The following is a 7,611-nucleotide window of genomic DNA, read 5'->3' on the forward strand; positions in this document are numbered from 1 at the left end:
TCGGAGAGCCCCGTTGAAGAGCAAGCGGGAGGGATAGAGAAACTCTGCTATAAAACGGGTTATCATAGAATTACAAGCGATAGTGAAGTGTGGGAATAGTGAAACGGAAAAAGGAATAAACTTCAGTAATACCTCGGGTTATCCTAGAAGTTTATGCGTTATATTAGCTGGTAGCTAACAGCTATAGTGACTTCGAGTGTACCACTAGGCGAGCTTCGCCGAAGACAGGTGGTGTACATAGCCACGTTGCGTTAGCTATATAGGCGACAGCAGGAGGGTCCACCAAGACCCACAGTTTAGCTGTGTTTAGGTTAGCCCACAGCTTAGCGCGCGCCACCTCAGCCCTTCAGCCCCGCAGTGGACGTCTCCTCGACGCAGCTGAGGACGCCTCTTCTTCCAGCAGAGGCCGCCACAACACAGCACGCTCCACGTCACTGCCCCTGCTGTCTACCCCGGCCCGCTGGCTGTTATCGCGGGATCGCCCGACGGCCATCTTACCACCCGGACGAGTGGTGGTGAGAGTGGACCCGCCATCTCTGTTAAGTACAGCGGCGCTTCGAGTGCCAAAACAATATCAATTCGAAACGAACACTAGCAGCAGCGTCTAGGGGTACCCCAACCATTTTAAGCCGGCTTTAGCTAGGACTTTTTTATTTGGTAACGTGGGCCCACATGTCATTTCTTTTGAGTGTAATAACTGTGTTCTTGTATTGGATTTCCCATTGAACTCCTTTAACATTTACCTGGGTCTTCCCCACCGCAAAGCGGGGCAGTAGTATTAATGGAACGAGCACAAGGTGCCTATTTTGGGAATAACGTTCCCCATGGATTGTTGAGTGAGAGCACCAGGTGCCTAGTGTGAACCTATTGTATATAACCCGTGTATTAAGATATAACCCTGTATCTGAGACTTGACTAGGTAGTATATAAATGAGACGTAGATGGGAACATCAAGTCAAGTCAAGAGTTTTAATTGTCACGGCATACAGGTATACAATGAAATGCGGGTGGTCTTGCCCGCAACGATGTGCAATACAGTGGTACATATAATAGAATCAAAAGAAGAAAACAACATTGTGCAGTAACAGGTAGCAGGTAACATGGAGTGACATCTCGGTATCTGTACATAGTTATTTACAGTGCATGTGTGACATGCTAGTTAGCTTTGGTAGTGCAATACACTGTTCCTGTTATTCTAATTTAAAGTGTCCTTTCCTTTGGCCATAAGTGTGCGTGTGTGCGACATGAGTGTGTGCCCGCTCATGTTAAAGTGTTAAGTGGCTGCTCGTGTGTGAGCGTGCACAGTGTGCGTGTCGTGTGTGTGTTCATGTGTGCTTGTGTGTGGACAGTTCAATGTTCTGAGCACTCAATGTTCATTGTTCATGGCTCTGATGGCCTGGGGGAAGAAGCTGAGCCTAAGCCGCTCTGTCCTAGTAGCTGGGGTTCGCAGGCGTCTGCCTGACCTCAGCAGCTGAAACAGGCTGTTATTGGGGTGGTGAGGGTCTTTCATTATCCTGCAGGCTCTGGATTTGCACCTCTTGTTGTATAGAACCTGCAGGGGGGGTAGTGCAGCATGGTGTGTGTGTCTGTTACTGAGCCCGTGTCTTAACCCTTGTTGTCCGGGTAATATTATTATTATTTAACCCTTTCCCCACCATACTCGTATTTCATGGTTAAAGGTCTCTACAGGTCATTAAGGAAGGGTACTGCTTTGGGGAGCGAAAATCATTAGTCATCTAACAGTCACCAGGTGTGGGAGGGCTAACGGAGGTACTGGGGGAAGTGAGAGTGTGTGGGGAGCTACTGCTGACCGCCCTGGAGGGCGAGGAGAACCAGAGTACCACCCCCAGGTTAGTAAATCCTGGGCCCCATCCGCTCCTGCTGCCCGACCTCCAGTTCGACGTTCCGGGCCCAAAAACGGGGGTTCAGCTAGATCGAACTCTACTGCATCCCGCTACCAGGTGGCCGTGTACAACCACTCCCATAAAGCAGGGATAATCCACCCTGCTACAAGTGGATAAAAAAAAAAAACATTGTCATACAGTATATTTATTTTCTGAAATAAATGAATGATATTCCTGCTTCTAGTGTTCACTTCCATCCACCTCCGACCTTGCCCTAAGGTTTGACCCTACAGTATTAACCTCAGCTGCATGCTGCTCTAATCTAATAACCATAGAAACACCACATGAACACTGTAGAACTAAAAGTATAGACATATACATGAAGAAAATCAGTTCTTACATGGCTTCATAATTTAGAGACAAAATAAAAACAGTATACAGACCACTTTTACCTGCTTACCAATGGGGGGGTTAATTGTTCCTTTTGACGAGATCTTCTGGAATTGTCTCTTCTGAAGTACTTAACTTTTTAACACAATCTGTCTGCCACTATACAGTATGCACTCTTTCAAAAAACCACACATTTCTGGGCGGCTAAGTGGTGCAGTGGGCAAGGCACTCGCCACTAATGCAGGAGATCGGCATTGCTACCAGCTTGGCTGGTCGTTCATAATAATACAATTGGCAGTATTAGGGGGTGTGAAGCTGGTGGGTGGACAGCGACTCCTACAGGTCGGTTGGTGCGCCTGCGCAGTAGAATCAGGTAGCAACGGGGGCGGCGTGCCCTCCCACGCAGACCCCCGCCGCTGAGAGATCGCGCTGTGCAGGTGAAAAAATGCGACGGCTGCCTCCTCGAGTACCGGAGGGGACACGTGATGCAAGGCTTCGTCCACATTGCAGCCGGCTTGTGGGAGGCATGGCCTAACAACGTTCGAGACAGGGGAGGGGAGAATTGGACGATACGAAATTGGGATGGGAGAAAAATAGAAAATGGGAGAAAAAGTAGATAAAAAAAAAAAAAAACACAAATTCCTAAGTTAAACCAAAACCGATCATAACTGGAAACGTACTGTGACCACGACTAAGGTACCCATGTACATGTCAAAATACTTCCCAAAGGTCAGTGAATACCACAACCACAACACCAGAGGAAGCTCAACAAATCATGTTAAACCCAGATTCGGCTCAAACAAGGGACTAAACACGTTTCGCAATTATGCCACATCAATGTGGAACGCCCTACCCAAAGCTGTAAAGGAATGTGAATCCCTACCCACATTCAAAACCGCTCTTAAAGAGCACCTACGGGAGGCTGCAATTCGAAACTGGCCACCGTAAATGTCCAAACCCCCCCACCCCCACCCCCTCCTAATAGACAGTCTCCTCCCCACCACATGTATATATTTGCTCCCCGCCGTATGTATATTTCTCTCCCACCCTCTCCAAATGTAGTCTCCTCCCCACCGTATGTATATATTCTCTCCCCACCGTATGTATATTTCTCTCCCACCCACCCACCCCCTCCTAATGTACAGTCCCCTCCCCATCATATGTATATACTCTGTCAGGATCTATGGGGAACAGTACTGTATATTTGAATATCGTATATGTCACAAATGTAACAGTACTAAGTACTGACTATCTGTATGTCATGTATGTCATATATGTCCTGATGAATTGAAAATGGGGGACCCTGATGTAAACAAGACGAAAGTCTTTCTCTGGTCTGCATCCCCTTAACAATTGTGTGTATTGAGCTGTACTGTATTGTACCCATTCTACAATCTGTTAATAAAGTTTTCAATCAATCAATCAAAACCTGTATGTCATAAATGTCATGTATGTTGTCTATGTCATAAATGTCACTATGAATTGAAAATGGGGGACCCTGATGTAAACAAGACAAACGTCTTTCTCTGGTCTGCATCCCCTTAACAATTGTGTGTATTGAGCCGTACTGTATTGTACCCATTCTGTAATCTGTTAAATAACGTTTTCATTCATTCATTCATTCATTCATTCATTCATTCATTCATTCATTCATTCATTCATTCATTCATTCATTCATTCATCATTCATTCATTCATCATTCATTCATTCATTCATTCATTCATCATTCATTCATTCATTCACCAAATTTAAAGAAATAATTAGTGAGACCCCAAGTGGCCAATAACTGCAATTACAACGTGTGTGTCGTGTTGTGCTTGTTTGTGTACTGTACAGAATCAGTACTTCCACTCAGCAGCATGCTGTCTGAACTGGATATTACAGTATGTTTGTATGAGGAAAAACTAAGTAAAAGCTTGAGTTTTGTTCCTTCATTCATTTTGCTGGATTATGCTGTCTGTGTCTGGTAGTAATTAGTATGAACTTGTTTTAACCAGTCATCCCACATAGCCTACAAAGACACACTGACGACATACAAATCTATATAGTTTCCAGTGTGTTTTGTTAAAGTTAGAGGTTATATATGATTGCTAGTAACTGTCTAACTATGCATAACTGTTTCCACTAGAGGGCGATATAGGCGGAGCCGCTAATGCTACCACCAGGTAGAGGGTATTTAAGGAGATGTCTCCTCCCACCTGCCTCTCACGGAGAGGAGAACTCATGTGCTGCTGTGTGCAATTGTAAATAATAAACCATGCCGATTAAAGGCTGAAGGGAGAAACCATGTCTCATGAACATATTATTGTCGCCCCATAGCCAGACTCCGTCAACATGTTTCACTGTCATTTACATGGATATGATACAATGTGAGGTGGGCAGAGATTTACACTTAGTCATATTTAGCTGACGCTTTTATCCAAAGCGACTTACAAGTTTTGTACGACAAGTCAGCAGGAAGGGTACTGTAGTGGATGTCCCTTACAGGCATCCATAGCTGTTGCTGTAAGGCATGGCGCAGGCGCAGTTGTGTTAGATAATAAAGACGTTACTTGAAATGGCCACGCTGTCCGAGTCCTTATATGAAACACCACCTAAGCTTTACCACATGGTGTCAGAAGTGTTCAACCCATGTCAGAAGGGTTAACCCGTTACCTAGGAGACGAAGAGAAGAGACTGGTCAAGCGGCGAGAGAGATATTACAGGCTATTACAAGAGATAGCACAACAGATAACGTTAGCTAACTATGGCGGACGGCGAAGGGGCACCAGCGCCAGCAAGGGCGCCGCCACCAGCACCGGCAGCAGGTCGCGCGCAGACGGACAGTTTCCATGTCAGCGCACCGGAGAAGTTTGACTGCACAGACGGCAAGAACTGGCCGAGATGGATCCGGAGGTTTGACATATATCGCGTCGCATCGGGACTGGATAGGAAAGGAGAGGCTTTCCAAGTCAATACGCTGATATACTTCATGGGAGATGAAGCGGAGGACATTCTAACATGACATTGAACAAGGCCATCAGTCAAGTGAAACAGCAGGAAACTGTGAAGCAGCAACAGACTGTGATGCGTAGGGGGCTACACACACAGAGGAAAGGAGAGAGGTGGATGCGATCTCTCGTCCATTCAAAAAGAAAGAGGCATATGGTCACAAACAAACAGGGTATACCAGAACAAGACAGACAGAGACAGTCAAAAACACAGAGAAATGTCAGAAATGTGGTCGATTTCCCCCCCATAGCTGGAGAGAATGTCCAGCTAGCAATGCAGAATGTAGAAGGTGCCACAAAACTGGGCATTTTGCTGCAGTGTGCCGTTTTGCACAGCCAGTGTATGAGATGCTAGAGGAGGGAGAGTTACAACAGGACACCCTTTTTCTAGGAGAAGTGAAGGATCATGTCTCTGGCTGGCACACAGACATAGAACTCAATGGAGAAGTGATCTCTTTTAAAATATACACAGGAGCAGCAGTCACTGCTATCCCCACCAGGCTATATAAATATAGCAGAGATGGCCCCTTGAGGGCAACAGATAAGAAGCTATATGGGCCCAATAACATGGTGCTGCAGGTAGCAGGGCAAGTCATATGCCAGCTCAAGAGCAAAAGTGGAACGGTTGCCCAGCCGGTATTTGTGGTAGATTCTTTAGTCAGACCCTTATTAGGTCTGCCAGCAGTTGAAGCCTTGTGACTGGTAGAGCGGGTTGATGAACTGGAGGACCCAGGGGACATTTTCAGGCGTAAATTCCCCACAGTGTTCGCAGGCCTGGGGAGGCTAGAGGGGGATTACTGCATTCGCCTGAAGGAGGATGCAGTACCATACGCACTCACTACTCCATGCAGAGTGCCTATACCACTAGCAGACAAAGTCAAGGAGGAGTTGGAGAGAATGGAAAAGATGGGAGTAATTTCAAGGATAGAAAGGCCAACGCCGTGGTGTGCAGGTATGGTACCCGTGATAAAGCCCACTGGGAAAATCAGGGTCTGCGTGGATCTGACTAGACTCAATGAGGCAGTATGTAGAGAACGACACATACTACCATCGGTAGAGCAGTCATTGGCTCAATTGAATGGGGCAAAGATCTTCACTAAGCTAGACGCACGCTCAGGGTTCTGGCAGATCCCCCTATCAGAAGAATGCAGAGAGCTCACCACATTTGTTACTCCATGTGGCCGCTTCTGTTTCAATGTCTTGCCGTTCGGAATCAGCTCTGGTCCAGAACATTTTCAGAGGCGCATGTCGCAGCTCTTGGACGGGCTGACGGGCATAATATGCCACGCAGATGACGTGCTGGTATGTGGCGTAGATAAGGCCCAGCATGATGAGAGGCTCACTGCGGTCCTGTCCAGGCCTCAGGAAGCCGGTCTGACCCTAAATGAAAAGTGCGTGTTCGCACAGACAGAGTTGGTGTTCGTGGGCCAAAAAGTCAGTGCAGGGGGCATAGCACCAGACCCAGAGAAAGTGAGGGCAATCGTAGACATGCCCGCTCCACAAAATGTTGCAGACGTGAGACGGTTCCTGGGCATGGCCACATACATGGGAAAGTTTGTACCTCTTTTCACCGACACTACCAAACCACTACGGGATTTACTGGTGAAAGAGAATGCCTGGGTGTGGGGAGAGGTGCAGCAGACAGCCTTTGAAAAGGTGAAGTCTGATCTGGCCTCAGATAGGGTGCTAGCACAGTACAGGCCAAATGCTAAGACAAGAGTGTCTGCAGATGCATCATCTTTTGGAGTGGGAGCAGTCCTCACCCAAATGCAGGACAACAAGGAGTGGCGCCCAATAGCCTATATCTCACGCAGTCTATCTGACACAGAGCAGAGATATGCCCAGGTGGAGAAGGAGGCGCTGGCAGTAACATGGGCATGCGAAAGGCTCAGCTCGTATATAATAGGCCTTCAATTTACCATAGAGACCGACCACAAGCCACTGTTGGCTCTGTTAGGTACGAAGGCACTAGATGACTTACCCCCAAGAATCCAGCGCTTTAGGCTTAGACTACTGAGATATACATACCACATAGTATATGTCCCAGGGAAAGCGTTGATAACGGCAGATGCATTATCAAGGGCCCCAATCATGCGCACACTGACAGAGGAGGAAAGAGAGCTGGAAGGAGAAGCACAGGTGTTTGTTGAGGCAGTACAGCAGGGCCTACCAGCGTCTAAGGCAAAGCTGCAACAGATTGCTGGGGAACAGCAAAAGGACTCTGTCTGCAGACAGCTTATACAGCAGTGCAAAAAGGGGTGGCCAAGACAGGAGGAACTGCCACAGCAGCTAAAGCCCTACTGGATCTACCAGAGTGAGCTATACTGTGCAGGAGGCCTTTTAATGAAAGGACGGAGGATAGTAGTACCAGAGACTTTGCAAACAGA

This window comes from Notolepis coatsorum (genome assembly GCF_963971535.1).
Source record: "Notolepis coatsorum genome assembly, chromosome: 10".
NCBI classification, from domain to species: Eukaryota; Metazoa; Chordata; class Actinopteri; order Aulopiformes; family Paralepididae; genus Notolepis; species Notolepis coatsorum.